The sequence below is a fragment of the Ursus americanus genome, chromosome X, assembly GCF_024610735.1.
Source record: "Ursus americanus isolate L20-20 chromosome X, mUrsAme1.1.p, whole genome shotgun sequence".
Taxonomy (NCBI): Eukaryota; Metazoa; Chordata; class Mammalia; order Carnivora; family Ursidae; genus Ursus; species Ursus americanus.
In genome coordinates, this window is record NC_142164.1 from 109,126,494 (window position 1) to 109,142,387 (window position 15,894).

The 15,894-nt window shown below is 43.8% G+C and overlaps 1 protein-coding gene and 1 long non-coding RNA gene across 3 annotated transcripts in view; one reads left to right on the forward strand and one right to left on the reverse strand.

Annotated features, from left to right (window-relative positions):
- LOC123779664 (uncharacterized) overlaps nt 1-11,996 on the forward strand; it is an 81,968-nt gene extending 69,972 nt beyond the window's left edge. The window contains exons 3-4 of the long non-coding RNA XR_006776258.2: nt 10,322-10,397; nt 10,852-11,996. This is a non-coding gene — a long non-coding RNA (uncharacterized LOC123779664). The remainder of the gene's footprint in view (nt 1-10,321; nt 10,398-10,851) is intronic.
- The window catches only part of NHS (NHS actin remodeling regulator), a 338,321-nt gene that overhangs the window by 68,939 nt on the left and 253,488 nt on the right, over nt 1-15,894 (reverse strand). The window lies entirely within an intron of this gene.

Below are 15,894 nucleotides of genomic sequence, written 5' to 3' on the forward strand. Positions count from 1 at the left end.
GCTCTTTAAGTCATTTGTACTTTTAGGTAGGGAAATGATCATCAATGCTTTTCATCTTTTCTCTTTTCGTTTGCTTAGAAGACCTGTTTTCTAGACTGCCACAAAATACAGTCCTTTCCCAAATTATGATAACTTCTGAATTGGTGGGGCCTGAGTCAATGTGACAATCCTATCCATACACAGCTGTAGTTACTTACTTCCCTGTCAGACTGTATGATTTTTTAGGACAAAGAATATTTCTTCTCTATATCTCAGCACCAAGTACAATATTAGGCATATAGTAGGTGCTCAATAAATGCCTGCTGAATCAGTGAGGTTATTTAAAGTGTTAACTACACTGGTATGCTATGGAAATAATCTGCAAAAGTTTTTGTTCTTCAGAAAACATCTGTGAAGCCACACCCTCAATTTACAGTAAGCATTAGCAAAAGCTTTTTCTTGAAAACCAGATGCACAGACATCAGGCTGAATTATGAGCTGCTTTGGGGCATCCACAAAAATGAGGATTGTGTGGAAGGGCACACTAAATAGGACTCAACTTTACTGCTGCTCTAAGTGCTGGGTTTTTTTCCACCTTTCCTCTTTCTTCCCAAACTCTACCTCCATATTATCTCTAGGAGTCTACAAGCAGTCACTCTTTGTCCTCACACACACCTCCCTAAGTCACCTACCCAGTGAAAACCACAGGTGCCCTGTCACCCAAAACACTGTGCTCTGTTCCACTGTGCTTCAGTGCCAATTCCCAGGCCATAGATGAGTGCCCAGGAGTGCCTACGGCTAGCCCATTGCAGGGATGCCTTCTCAGGGCCCCCAGAGCAAGTCGCCCAACCCCACGTGGCCTTGTGCCTTCAACATGCCCTTTAGCTCTGGATAGCAACTTTGAGAGTCACAATGCAGAGCTTCACTGGTCAGAGACACCAAGGCCAGATCAATTTGGCAAAAGAGCATGATCAAGAAAGGAATGGGCTGTATCATTCCTTTGAAGAGTAAGGAAATGCTTTTATTGTTTTTCTTTTATAGCCTCAGATCCATGCAGCAATAGAAACTGAGATTAAAACACAAATGCCACCAACCTGCAAACCAAATGGCATGAGTCAATGACATCAGCCCCAAGACCTGTTTTGAGCCCAAGCAATGGTCCACATCACATGGAGGGTCAGCTTGCTTGTTCTACCAAAAGATCAACGTCAGGAAGAGGCATTTGTGACAGAATTTCACCCACTGCAGAAACAGCTGGCTAATCTGATCATCCCAGTAATAAATGAGAACAATTTATTATTTCATTACACTCACACAACCTATAAAACACCTTCTAAACTGACTGTTTCCCAAAAGTTGACAGTGAATTCAATCAAAGGTATAGATTCAGTCCTGTGTAGATATGGGACAGACCTCCTTTAATGGGCACTCATTTCTCCAGGGAGTTAAATATTAGGACAGGAATGTTTACATGAAGATGTGAAGATACTGGAGAGAAAGCAGCTAGTACCTAAACACAACTGGGGAATCTCATTTTATTTAAGAATGAGTTTCAGTCAGTGTTCTGACTTTTTAAAAACTTTCCTTCACAGACTGTCAAACCAATAGCTTTGGTAAGCACAACATTTATTTACCTTTATTATCCACCCAGGTAAAAATTTGTTCTTTCCTGAACAAAAGCCACCTGGGACAAGTGACATGCAGAGGTGCCAGATTCCCACCACTCTCACCAATGTGTCGGCTTACCACTGTGCCCTCCCAGGTGTTTTTGAGATATTGGTTACTGGCTGAAGCCCATTCCAGAAATACCAGTGTCCCCTGTGGTAGGGTGTTCTGCAAACCCACAGAGACCAAGCAGACGCCCATTACAGGGGTAACAAAATCCAGAAGTTCCGTCCTCCTGGGGTGAATTTAAGCCAGTGGCTTAGAGCAGATTGTTCAGGGCCTTTGTAGCAACAAGGATGGATTTGGGGCTTTAGAGTGGGTTGCGTTTATTTGGATACACCTCAAAAGACTTGTGTCAAAAATTGAGAAAATTCCAGTTGAATATTCAGTTGTTAGTGAGGACTCAAAAGATTGTCAGGCCCTTCCTTTGCCTCCTTCTTCCCTGGACTGCACTTCATCAGTCTTACCCCACTCCCTTTCTCAGTCCTCTTTGCACTCCTTTCACTATTATCTTGGGTGAGGGCCTGGGCCCTCTAACAGACCAAGACTAGCCTGACCTTTATGGGTATATTACATTTTCCATCCTGTAAAGAAACTCTTGGTTGTGGTTTTCTTCCTTTTGGTATATGGGGTAAAAGTTATAGCTATCATGGCCATGACAAGAATGAAATCCTTGAGTACCCAGGAAAATCAGACCAAGAAACTGGAATCATTCTCTGGTCTTCACTGGTCATGCATTAAAAAGCAAAAACAAGAGAGGCACAAAAGCAAAAATATATTATTGGTACTACAACAAAATAAAAAGCTTCTGCACAGTGAAAGAAACAACAAAACTAAAAGGCAACCTGTGGAATGGGAGAAGATACTTGCAAATGACATATCTGATAAAAGGTTAGTATCCAAAATATATAAAGAATTTATCAACACCCAAAAAACAATCCAGTGAAAAAATGGGTAGAAGACATGAACAGACATTTCTCCAAAGAAGACATCCAGATGGCCAACAGACTCATGAAAAGATGCTCAACATCACTCATCAGGGAAATGCAAATCAAAACTACAATGAGATATCACATCACATGTGTAAGAATGTCTAAAACCAACAATGTAAGAAACAACAGGTGTCGGTGAGGATGTGTGGAAAAAGGAACGCTCTTTCACTGTTGGTGGGAATGCAAACGGGTCCAGTCACTGTGGAAAACAGTGTGGAGTTTCCTCAAAAAGTTAAAAAAAAGAACTACCCTATGATCCAGCAATTGTACTACTGGGGAATTTACCCAAAGAATATAAGGAACACTAATTCAAAGGGATACATGCACCCTTATGTTTATAGTATCATTATTTACAATAGCCAAGATATGGAAGCAACCCAAGTGTCCATCAATTGGTGAATGGATGAGGAAGAGGTGGTGTGTGTACACACACACACACAGGAATACTATACAGCCATCAAAAAGAATGAAATCTTGCCATTTGCAATGACATGGATGGAGCTAGAGAGTATAATGCTAAGCAGAATATGTCAGAGAAAGACAAATATCATATGATTTCATTCATGTGGAATTTAAGAAACAAGTGAGCAAAGGGGGGAAAGGACACAAACCAAGAAACAGACTCTGAACTCTAGAGAACAAACTGCTGGTTACCAGAGGGGAGGGGAGTGGGGGGATGGGTGAAACTGGTGATGGGGATTAAGGAATGCACTTGTCATGATGAGCATCCGGTGATGTATGGAAGTGTGGAATCACTATGTTGTATATCTGAAACTAATACAACACTGTATGTTAACTGGAATGAAAATGAAAAAAAAAAGCAAAAACAACAAATATTAATCAGGCACCTGCCATGGCCCTCCCCTGTGTAATGATCACCTTCGTTCCTGCAACTTCTGCCCTGAACACTTTCATGTGCTGAGGATGATAATGATGTCAACAACAAGTTTCCATCTTTCTCTGAATATTTATTCATTCAAGAAATAATTACTGAGCATCCACTGACTGCTATTCCTCCCTGAGGCAATGAGAGACATATGAGGTCTCTGTCCTCCTGGAGCTTGCTGTCGAGGAGGAGAGACAGATAACAAACATACAGATGACTATCAGGTGGCATAAGTTCTGCGAGGAAGTCAGAAAGTGGGGTAAGGGATAAAGCGTGATGGGGCTGCTGCTTTGCAGTGGGTGGTATAGCAGATAAGCTCAGTGCCTTGCCAGCATCCCCTTGGCGTTCACTCCAAAGGCTGCTTCCCATGACCTTCTGAGACCTTCTGTCTGGGGGGTGATTTTTCTTCTGGTGATCAGAGAATGCTCAGTCACAAGCAGGGCAAGAAGTATTAGAGAATTCACGCCCCTGGGAGTAGCCTTCCACAATTTCAGATACCCTCCTCCGAGGTTAAGCAGACTCATGTGTGGTCTCCACCTCTCCCGGATTTCCTCCAGCTGCCACATGGTGCTTGCTTGATAGCACATCTTAATTAGATTTGTTCCCTCCTCTCTCTTGTCCCCACTCCCCAACAGGTGTTCCTTGCCTGCTCAAGTAAACCACTTGTACTCCAATCCTTGTCTCAGGGTCTGCTTCTGGGGGAACCCAAACTGAGATTAGTGGTTAGGGAAGGCTTCTCTCAAAGGACATCTGAGCAGATACCTAATCCGGTGAAGCAGGGAGCTAAGTGAAAAGGCACAGTAAGAGAACCGCAAGCAGAGAGAGCAGCAAAAGCAAAGGCTCCTGGGTGGGATCACGTTTGAGTGTGTGAGTAACAGCAAGGCCAGAGTGCAGGAACAGAATGAGTGAGGGAAAGGGCAGTAGAAAATGGCTTTCTTACTTTCTTCATTTATAGTTACAATAATCTCTTTTAGTCCTTTCTTTCACGATTTCTGCCAGTTGGTTCACTTCTAATTTCTCTGATGGCTCATTTTCTGAGAGTTCTGCCATTTTATTTGCATTTGTTATTTCACTCTATTTAAATGCATCTACCACTGATTGGTGCCTGGGAGTGGGGAGACAGTCCACAGCCCTACTTAGGGAGGCTGTTTCCAGGGGGAAAGCAACAGGCTCTCTGCAGTGCCTCCCCCAATTTTTTTTAAGGTGGAGACTTAGTTTCTCCTGTTCCTTCATCATCACAATCAGCAACAGCACCATTTCCTGAGAACCCACTATGTGTCAAACTTTGATTCATTTGCTTGGCCTTCATCATCTCTGACCCTCATACCAACTCTGAAAACCAGACAGGAACTACAGCCCAACCCAGGGAGGCAACCTTCCTCCTCCCGTTTCACCATCCTGCAGCAGACAAGGTGCTCCCCTCACACCTCTGGCTACACATGACACACCCCAGCAGCAAATCCCGTGGCTGCCGTGCCTCGCCATGCTTTCCAGGCTCTGTCAAGGTGGCTACTTTGATCCTGAAACAGGAGACTCCAGATCACAGAGGATATGGAGTTCTCTTTAGGCAGCTGGCATGAGCTTAGCACAGATGCCTCCCAGAGCAGGACTGCTTTGCTGCCTCCCAGGAGGTTCATCATCAAAACTCCTGCCCTGACCCACATTGTGCCTCTCTCCATTTGTGCTTCTGGCTGGAGCTACCAGGTAACCGACAGCAGAGTCTATTAGTGCTTCATTCTGCTCACAGTTCCTTCTGGAGGAGTTGGCATCTAAAAATTAGGTAGCAGTATGCAAGCCCTGCGGTGGTAACTGTTGAGGCCTAAACGGCAGGCCAGGGAGACTAAGCTCTATTGGCAGAACTGGTCTCTGGTCTGTGTGGGCCATCCCCTGTTAGTGTCTTATTGTCTCTAGGGATTAGGTTTCTCCCAGGCTGGAAGTAATAATAGTTTCTAGTGCTCCCTTTTACTCCATCCTAATTGTCCTTAGTGCTTACCAAATATCTACGTGTGCATCTGTATTCTGCAGCTTCCTATGCAGTTGGATTGGGGCCAAATGACAGAATGTCAGCTACTGGCCAGTGGGATGTGGGCAGAAGCAATGTGTACCATTTGTAGGCTTGGTCCTTACAAGACCGCCCCAAGAGTTTACTGCTCTCTTTTCCTCTGCTCTCTGGGGGCTACACGTTCTAGGCTTACATCAGACTTTGTGTGGTGAGGAAACAGGACTTTTATTGTGTTAAAGTGCTGAGCTTTGTTTATGTGTTAACTGAGCCTAATGTAGCCTAACTAATACAGTTTTTCTTTATTCTGCCATTCATTCATTCATTCGTTCATTCGTTCGTTCATTCATTCACAGTTGCTTTCAGATGTCCTTCATTCACTTGGTATTAATTAAGCATCTACTCCATGCTAGGCGCTAGTACTTCAGCATGAATAAACCTTAGTTTCTTCTCCTGAAGGTGCTGGATGTCTAGGTAAAGAGGTGGATATGGGAACAGAAGCAATAGCAGAGTGAGATAAGTATGTATTAGGTGCATAACACTGTGTTGTGTGAAGAGAAATAAATATTCAGAGGCCTTTATCTTGAGAAAACTTTAAGCACTTTATTCTTCCCAGCTTTATGCTTGATCAGACTCCTTTCACTGAGGCAGTGCCCACCCCTGCACACTGTATTTTTCTAAAAGATCTGCATTTACTGCCACTCTCTGCTTTCTACCAGTCCATTATTCCAAATCCATCTACCCGAAGTACCATTTCCTGGAAATCATCCAGGCTTTTTCATTGCCTACATAAAGTCCAAACTCCTCAATATGGTATTGCTCCACGTCCGAGCTATCTAACATTTTCCCTTTCTCTTTTACCCAATTCTCTTTGAACCAGATTGTTACAATCCATGTCCAACAACCCACACCATTGCAGATCGCACTCCATGTCTTTTCTCACACTATTCTTTAGTCATGATTCCCCTCCCTGTCTGCCTAAGTCCCTTCTCTTCAAGTATCACCTTGAGTGATATCTTTGGTCTTTCTGCCTACTCCAAACTACAGTATTAATATATTCAACAACTTAGATGAAATGGGTAATTCCTTTAAAAAACTAGCAGGAGAAATAGAAAATATAAATAGTCCTATATCTCCTAAAGAACTTGAATTCTTAATCAAAACCCTTCCCACAAAGAAAATTCCAGGCCCAGATGGCTTTACCAGTGCATTCCATAACACATTTTTTAGGAAGAAATAATACCAATTTACATAAATTATTTCAGAAAACAGAGAAGGAGGGAGCACTTCCCAACTCATTCTATAAAGTCTTGATACCAAAACCTGACGAAGGTCATCTCTGAAAAATCTATAGCTACCACCATATTTAATGGTGAAACACTGTATTCCCCTAAGACTTGGAAGAAAATAAACATCTACTCTCACTAGTGTAATAAAACATAAGAAAGAAAGTAGTAAGTATTGTCATTATCGAACATAATTATGTAGGTTAAAAAACCCATGGAATCTATAAAAACTGGTAGCATTAAAGAAGGAAGTTAGAAAAGCCACTGGATATAAGGTCAATATAAAATCAATTGTATTTATGTATACTAGTAATGAAAAATTGGGAGAATAAAAAGGAATACTATTTATAATAGCACCAAAAATATCAAATCCATAGGGATAAGTCTAACAAAAGATGTGCAAGTCCTCTACACTAAGAACTGTAAAGCATCACTAAGAGAAATTAAAGAACTATAAGATCAAAAGCTATACTACATTCAGGGATCAGAGGACATTGTTAAAGATGTCCATTCTCCCCAAATGCATTAACAGATTTAAATCAATGGCCAAACAGAACCGCAGCATTTTTTCTAAAGAAATTCATGAGCTGATTCTAAAATGCATATGGAAATGCATAGGTTGGCTAATTGAATTTAAATAAAATTTAAAAAGGAAATGCATAGGTTCTAGGATAGCTAAAATAATCTTGAAAGAGAAGAACAAATCTGGAGGATTTATACTACTTGATTTTAAGACTTACTATAAATCTACAGAGATAAGACAGTGTGGTTTTTGGGAAGAGAGTAGACATATAGATCACTGGAACAGAACAGAGAGTCCAGAAATTGACCCACAAACATACAGTTGAGTGATTTTTTTTTGAAAAAGGTGTTAATTCAATGGGGGAAAAGAAAAAAATTTTACACATGGTTCTGGAACAACTGAATATACATATGGGAAAAAACTGAATTTTGACCCTACCTTACTCCATACACAATAAGTAATTATAGAAGGATCATAGACCTAAACATAAAAGCTAGAGCTATAAAATCTCTGGAAGCAAATGCATGAGAAAAATCTTGAGGGAAGCAGATTTCTCTGACAGGGCTCAAAAGGGACTAGCCATAAAAGAAAATACTGATGAACTGGACTCTGTCAAAATTTTAAAAATTCTTCTCACCAAAAGAACACTATTGGAAAATAAATTGGCAGGGCAGACTGGGAATAAATATTTGTAATCCATGTACCTAACAAAGAACTTTCAATCAGAATATATAAAGAGCTACTACAAATCAATAATAAAAAGACAAAAAACCCAATTAAAAATAAGAAAAGGCATTAACTAGACATTTCAGAAGAGAGATATGAATGTCTAGTAAGCACATAAAAAGGTATTCAACATTATTTGCCATCGGAGAGGTTCAGATTAAAATCACAGCGAGATACCATTTCATATCCACTGGAATTACTGCTAATATACCAAGTGCTGGCGAGGGTACAGAGCAACTAGAACTCTGATAAATTGCTGGTGGGAGTGTAAAATGGTACAATCATTTTGTCGTAATCTCTGCCAGTTTCTTACAAAACTAAACATACATGTACCCTCTGACTAAGCAATTTCATTCCTATTTACCCAGGAGAAATGAAAACATAAATCCACAAAAAGATGCGTACAAAAATATTCTCAGCAGCTTTATTCATAATAGCCCCAAACTGGGAACAGCCCAGCAAAATGGATAAACTGTGGTATATTTCTACAATGGATTACTGCTCAGCAATAAAAAAAAAGGAACCAACTACTGATACGTACAACAACATGGGTAAATTTAAAAAATATTTTGCCGAAAGAGGCCAGATTGTTTTTTTCAATATTTATTCATTTATTTGAGGGTAGGGGGAGAGGAGGAAGGGGAGAGAGAGAGAATCTCAAGCAGACTGATGCTGAGCATAGAGCCTGATGCTGGGCTCCATCTCACGACTGTGAAATCATGACCTGAGCTGAAACCAAGAGTGGGGTGCTCAACCAGCTGAGCCACCCAGGTGCCCTGAGGCCAGACATTTTTAAAAAATTATATTGTAGAGGGACCTGGGTGGCTCAGTTGGTTGAGCAGCCCACTCTTGATTTTGGCTGAGGTCATGATCTCAGGGTCCTGGGATTGAGCCCCTCATCAGGCTCTGTGCTCACTGGGGAGGCTGCTTGAGGATTCTCTTCCTCTTCTTCAGCCCCTCTGCCAGCACTCGCTCGCTCTTTCTCAAATAAATAATCTTTAAAAAAATCATACTGTATGATTCAATTTATATGAAGCTCTTGAACAGGCAAATCTAACCTCTGTGAAATCAGCATAATAGTTGCCAAAGCGGGTGGAAGATTAGAAAGGGGTACTAACAATTTTGGGGGTGATGTAAAGGTACTATATATTATTTCAGGAGGCAGTTACAGACATGTATACGTCAGAGCTCATGGAACTCAACCCTTAAGACCTGTATATAGCTTAATTGTATTTAAGTTATATTCAATATATAAATGCAATTCAGTTTTTTCAATAAAAAAAATTACCCCCAACCCTTCCCCAAAACACTATGGTGGGTGCTACTGTATTGTATTGTTATTTTTTTATTTCCATACGTGGTTATCCATTTTAAACTTTCTTAGATCCCTCAGCAGGACCCACATAATACTTGGGACTCCATATTTGTTGAATGAATGAATCAGTAATAATCGGACAGTATAAAAGGGAAAGGAAAAGAAAAATTAGAATATGACATGATATACATTTCCACTATTTCTATTTTCCTGGGAGTCAACACCATTTCAAATGCAGGTCCCTGTCTCCCAACACGAAACAATAACCCAATATCTAAGACATCTTGCTTTTATTTATAATAAAAGAGGAGGCAAGGAAATAAGAGAAAGCTTTTGTCTCCTGTATTTTGTGGTAACACCACATAATTATTACTCTATTTCTTAACTCTAGTGAGATAGACCAAAAGACATCTGATGAATCACCTTTTCATTCATAAAACCCTGCTTATATCTTTCATCGCTTTTATCCTCCTAGAATAATAGCAGAGAAACAGTACTTGATGGGCCTGCATTATCAGACGCTATTGGAAAGGTCTAGATAAGAGTGCTGAACCACCTATTAGTATTCTGCATGCAAACCCTTCTCTATAACCCAGAGTCATCCGTTTCCTGGCAACCCTCAAAATTTCATTCTCATTGAATTGCTAGATCTTTATCAAAATATAATTATAGCCTTAATTTGAAAGATAAATTTTGATTGCCAGTACCATGCCCAAAGGAAGAAATAATCAGGTGGGAGAACACTTAGGCGCAATTGTTAACCATATAATCAATGTCATGAATCACCCATCCCCTAAAAAAAAGAGAGAGAGAGAAACTTTGGGGGGAAAAACTTTGTGAGGGGTAGAGTGAGGAAGGGAAAAAATCATTGAGGCATCCGACTTACTTATGACTGTTACACTTGCTCATTTTCTCATATTGTTGCTTAAGTACTTGTCCTCTCTTCCCAGCTGGAAGAATTTGGGGAAGACCTGTTCTATGTCCTGCTTCTCTCTGTGTGTTTCCACAGTGGCCCAACCTGTAGTGGTAAGTAACCCAGTCTACAATGTGCCCTCTATCTCGAGTCAGGTTCCCTGGAAGTAGACTTTGACGTAGACATTGGTGTGTGAGAAGCATAGTACAAATGCTTTTGGCATCAACACCTACGGAGGAGTGAAGCAGGATTGTGCAGAGAGGAGGCGGCAGTGACACAGTTACAACAAAGGCTCATCGGCCGGTCCCAAGGAGGAGCTCTGGAGCTGCCTTGGCCCTGCAGAATTGTCCTGAATTGAGGCAAGGTGACCAGTCATTGGAGCAGTGCTGACCTGGGAAGGGGTGTGACCTTGGGCAAGGTGGCTCTCTCAAGCCAAGGACAGCTCCCAGAGAGGGACTTGGCTGTGGGCTGTCAGCCACTAGTGCCCAGTTCTGACTGGTGAGTGCTTGAGTGCTGAGGAGGAAGGGCGATGCGGGCGGTGCATGAGAGTAGCCCTGTACCCTGCAGGCTCTAGTGACTGAACGGCCTGGGGAAGATGATCTGAAGTGGAAGCCTGAACGCCTGAACCCACTAGCCCATTTCTGCAGGAAGGCAGCTCCACCTCCTGAGGCAGCCGGGGGCGCCCGCTGTGCCTGCTAAGTCACCTGGGGAAGGGGGACTTGCCAGGCAAGAGTAGATGGAGATCAGAAATAGTCTTGTCTCCTGATCCGATTGGCATGCTACTGACTTTTCAGAAATTATTCTTCGTTTATGTCTGAGGGCGGGTACTGATACCTTTGTTAAAAAAATTGATACCTTTGAGACAAAGTATGGGAGACGCAAGGGAAGTCGCACACTTCAGCTCCCTTTCCTTTTGGGCAGTGACATCTACAGCCTCAGTGCTTTCACGGACATAGATGATTTGTTAGGTTGGAAATGGAGAAAGAACCAAGCATATTTAACAGTCTTTTTCCACTGGAGTGAAAGGAATGGATTTTATTTAACCTACATTTTATTGTACAGTCACCTTCTCCTGAGACCTTCGGGAATCCTCAAATTTGTAAATACAGAAGCTTCAGACTTCACCACTGGATAGCCTGTTTGCACACCACCTGGTATACATGCTTTTGGTGAATTTCTCTGTCCTGGAGTCTGGGCTGGGCCTGTGACTTGGCTCATCCTGTCGGTAATACATGTCACAGGCCCAGCCTTGAGAAGGCCCGGAAGCTTCTGCCTTTACACTCTTAGGGACCCTAAACCGCTAGGTAAGAAGTCCAGTTACCTTGTTGGAGAGACTGCGGAGAGGCTGCTTGCAGAGGGAGAAGTCCCGAGACAACACAGAAAGAGGAATGCAGCCGGCCCAGCAGCCCAGCTGAACCTAGCCCCCAGGTGACATACCAGCTGACTGACTACCAGCAAGACTAGCAGAAGAACTGCCCAGCGAGCTCATCCCAGACTGACTCCAGCATCTTGAACCAATAGATGGGCTGTTGTTTCTTAAGCCAGTATGTGTGGGGGTAGTTTCTTATGCAACAATAAACAAAACAACTGCAATGAGCAATTACCTTGAGTCAAGTGACTATGCTCACCTTGCCCAACCCCCACCAAATCACCAAGGTGCCTTTTAACCTTACACTGGAGAGTCCTTCTCTCATTCCATGGCTGCTTTTCACAAGGAAATAAATATTTTTATTACTTCGTAGTAGTTACTGCATACCCAGTGATGAGTAGACCAAAAATTTTAAAAGGAAAAAAAAAGCCTCCCTGGCCTGTCAGAGCTGGAGGGTTGGGGATGGGGCTCCCTCAAAGTAGTGCAATCCTGTGTATCAATTTCATATGCTTGGGGCTCAGATTCATGCCTCAGCAAATTTACAAATGACTCCTTGTCGTGGACCTTCAAGGTCACTGAGAAAGGAAACTCAGAATTTTAAAGCCTGAGTATCAGGCTCGGCACTGATTGGACACACCAGAGAGGGCTAGACGTGGAGTCCACCAGATTAGAGATGTAGTGTCGTAAAATATCCAGGGCTAGATTCTGGAGCCAAATTGCCTGGGATCAAACCCCAGATCTGGCACTTATTATCCATAAAACCTTGGGCAAGTGACTTCATCTCTGGGCCTGAGCACCCTCATCTCTAAAGTGCGGATAATAATAGTCCCTACCTCCCAGGGTTATTGTGAAGATTAAATGAGCTAATGTATGTACAGGACATAGACCAGTAACCTGGCTATTCTAAGCCTGGCAATAAGTGGTTCTGTAGTAAGAATTGGAAAAAAATCTCACAGGGATTTTAAATAATATGAATAGCTGTTTCTAGTGATTACACACAATGAAAGGATATCCAGAGACTATATATCAGCCTTCTGAAACTATATCCTATATAACTGGTTCGGATTCTAGCCCTGCCATAAACTAGCTGTGTCACACTGGGCAAGTGATTTGTAACATGAGGATAATGACAATGACCTTGCCTAAAGAGGCTAAGCCAGATGGTCTCTCTAGGAGCCTTTTATATCTCTATACCTTTCTAAATCCCTGTGAGACAGGAAAGGGCAGGACGAATTACCACCGTTTTTAAGATGGAGCTCTGTATTTAGCTACATGACTTGTCCAGAGCCAAACCCAAATCCCAGAGTAGAGCCAAAAAAGGGTGTCTTTCACACTGGAGGGCTTCTTGCCATGGCATAGACATTTCCCAATCTCCCTTGCAGGTAGACATGGCCATGTGATCGAGTTCTGGCCAGCGGAATGTGGGTGGAGAGGAGGTGTGCTACTTCCAGGACAATCCTCCATGCTCTCTCTATCCCCTTCTGTTGGCTAGATGCAGAGGAACCCAGGAAGGACTCCGAGGCTCTATGGGATAGTAGAGCCACAAGAAGGCAGAAGACTAGGTTCCTTATCATTACAAGCCAAAAGTTGATTAGACGTTATGTGGTAAGAAATGAACTGCATTGCATTAAACTCCTGAGATTTGGGGCTTGCTACAGTATTTGGCCTTCACTGACCAATATGCTCAGGTCTTTAGCTGACTGCTGGTTCAGGTTGTGAATTTCAAGAGAAAGCAGCCCCTTTTTGTGTAAGAGCAAGGGACTGCTGACCTCTTATTTGCTACAGGCAGAGCAAAGCCGATGACATTTTTGTAAAATCTGAATCCCAACTCTTGGCCTTCCCATCTACTCTTCTATGTGGGCCAAAGAGTTAGCTCCTGTTGCATTAGGCCTTTTGGCTACTTCGAATCAGCGGTACTTTCGCATCTTCTGTAGGGAACACAAAGATGGTGGGAACATTTTAAAAATAAACTAGCAACTGTTTTCAAGTCCCTACTAGATGACTAGAGGAATGAGGGATTTCTCAGAGGTGCTTTCAGTTTCCTGGTCTCTTCCCTCCCCCAAATCGAGCTATCTTAATATTTGCCCAGGGATCATATTTATGATCTACAGAAAATAAAGGTAAACTTTTAAAAATCAAAATTCACTTTGGAAGGGAGGAGAGAATTACTTGATAGGTTCTATCTTGAATAGAGAACTGGTGATGGGGATTCATACCTTCCCTCCTAGATTCCCACGCTCTTTAGTTTGTTTCTTTCACTGTAGATAATTAGGCATTTACATTCTTTCAGCAATTACCAGTGCATTTTTCAAAAACAAAAAAATACCATAGTTCAATCCATCAAGAACAGAGGGGGGCATTTTTTCTTCAAGCTGGACTTTGCCGCCTTTGTTTCCAAAGAAAAGGTGAACATGGGGGAAATGAAGGCTTTTGAAAATAAATAATGGGAGAGGCCGAGCAGGCTCTCAAGATCCACAACCCACAGGAGAAGACCAGGGCTCCCACCATCCACTACAACCACTGGAAAGTCCTCAGTCCGTTCCTGGCTCCATTCCATGTGGCACCTCCATGAGCTGGGGACAGCCCCCTTGAGACAGAATGGGCACCTCCCAATTACCAGGAAGAGGTTCATCACTCAACTGTCCAGGGGTTTCCATCTGGAAAGAATGGCATCCCAGCTACTGTTGAGGAAGCTGGTATATGATTTAAGTGCCACCCTGGACCTTCTGGTCCCTCTGTATTCTGGGCCAGACTCCCTTGGGGGGCGGGGGAGTGGCCTCCTAGCCCCTGAAGCACAGATGAGGAAGCCCCGTATACATAGCTAGGTGGAACTCTTAGGGAATGTAAAGCTGCAGATGCCAATGGCTGGGGGTGGGGAGGGGTCCCTGTCTGGGCTCCCATCCCCCAATCTTGCAGCCCAGTTGCTTTGGGTCTCACATAGGAATGGATGAGCTACTGCCCTTCTCACACAGACCAGCACCACAGCATCCCTGCCCTGCGAATAGATGCTGAACTGCTCTTAAGGATGTGTGGACCTGGTCTCACGCTGTCTGGGGGCCCAAGTTCGGCTCACCCTAACACAACCGGGAAGGGAGACCCCATTCTTGTAATAGTGGGGTCAAGCTAAGCTGCATCTCCAGCCGCAGGGCTATTTTTAGATGCTGTTATCTTTGCCTTGCTCACAAGCAGCTGTGAAAAAAACAAACTGGTGACCAGGAGACACAAAACTGCAAAATAAAAACCTCATAAAACAAGAGCTCCCAAACTCAAGAGCAGATCACACTCTGGCTACAACACTGTGCACCATCATGGCCGGGCCTGCTTAACCTTCTCTTAAGGGGGCACCAGTTGGGGCTTTGCTCTTTTACTGTCCACACATTCCTGGCCTGGCATGCCCTGGGCAAGTATGGCTTTGGACCACCAGACCCGGCAGGGCTATTCGGCCAGGCAGCCCCACTCGCGCCCACAGATGGTGACCCAGGTGGACAGGTGTGTCAAAGGAGCAGGCTCCATAGGGTTAACACTGCCACAAAAGGAAGAGCTCCAGCTCTCTCGCCTCTCTCTTCCAGCTCATCCTAACAGTCCATTTGCCTCACAGCATCACAGCTAGCTCCATGACAGTGAAACCCCTGCACAGGCAAAATGTCACCCAACACCAAGTGGCAGGGTAGGAAAACAGGATGGAGCACCAAGCTGGATCGCGGACTTCTCCCCCAGCCCTCGGAGCTCCCGAAAGGCTGAGCTTCAGGGTGCGCTCCCTCTCATAGAGCCCTGGAGTCCCCATGTCCCCTGCAGGAAACCCACTACCAGCCCTTGCAGCCCCTGTAGCCCCCTCCGCTCAGCTGGTAAGGGCCCGGGTAGCCGCGTGGAAAACTGCCGCCCCGCCCCAGAACCTGGGATGAGGGGTGAGGTGGAGGCGGCAAACTTCAAAGCTGCAGCTGCAATATGCTTAAAATAAAAGACCCCTGAAAGACGGAGCTGTTCCCCTCGCCCCTCAGAGCTACGCGCGGTCCACCTTGAGCACCTGCTCACCCTCACTCTGCTCTGCCAAGGGGACCTGACTCTCAGACCTGGGGGCGGCGGGGTGGGGGTTCTTCTTAGGCTGGCGCGCGGCAGGGCTGCGGCTCTTGCTTCCTCCGTCCCCCAAGTTCACCCACCACCCAGAGGTGTGAAAAATTAGCTTAAAATGATGTCACCTGCCCAAACCCCTTCCCCCCAGGCTGGTCCCATCTCACACACAC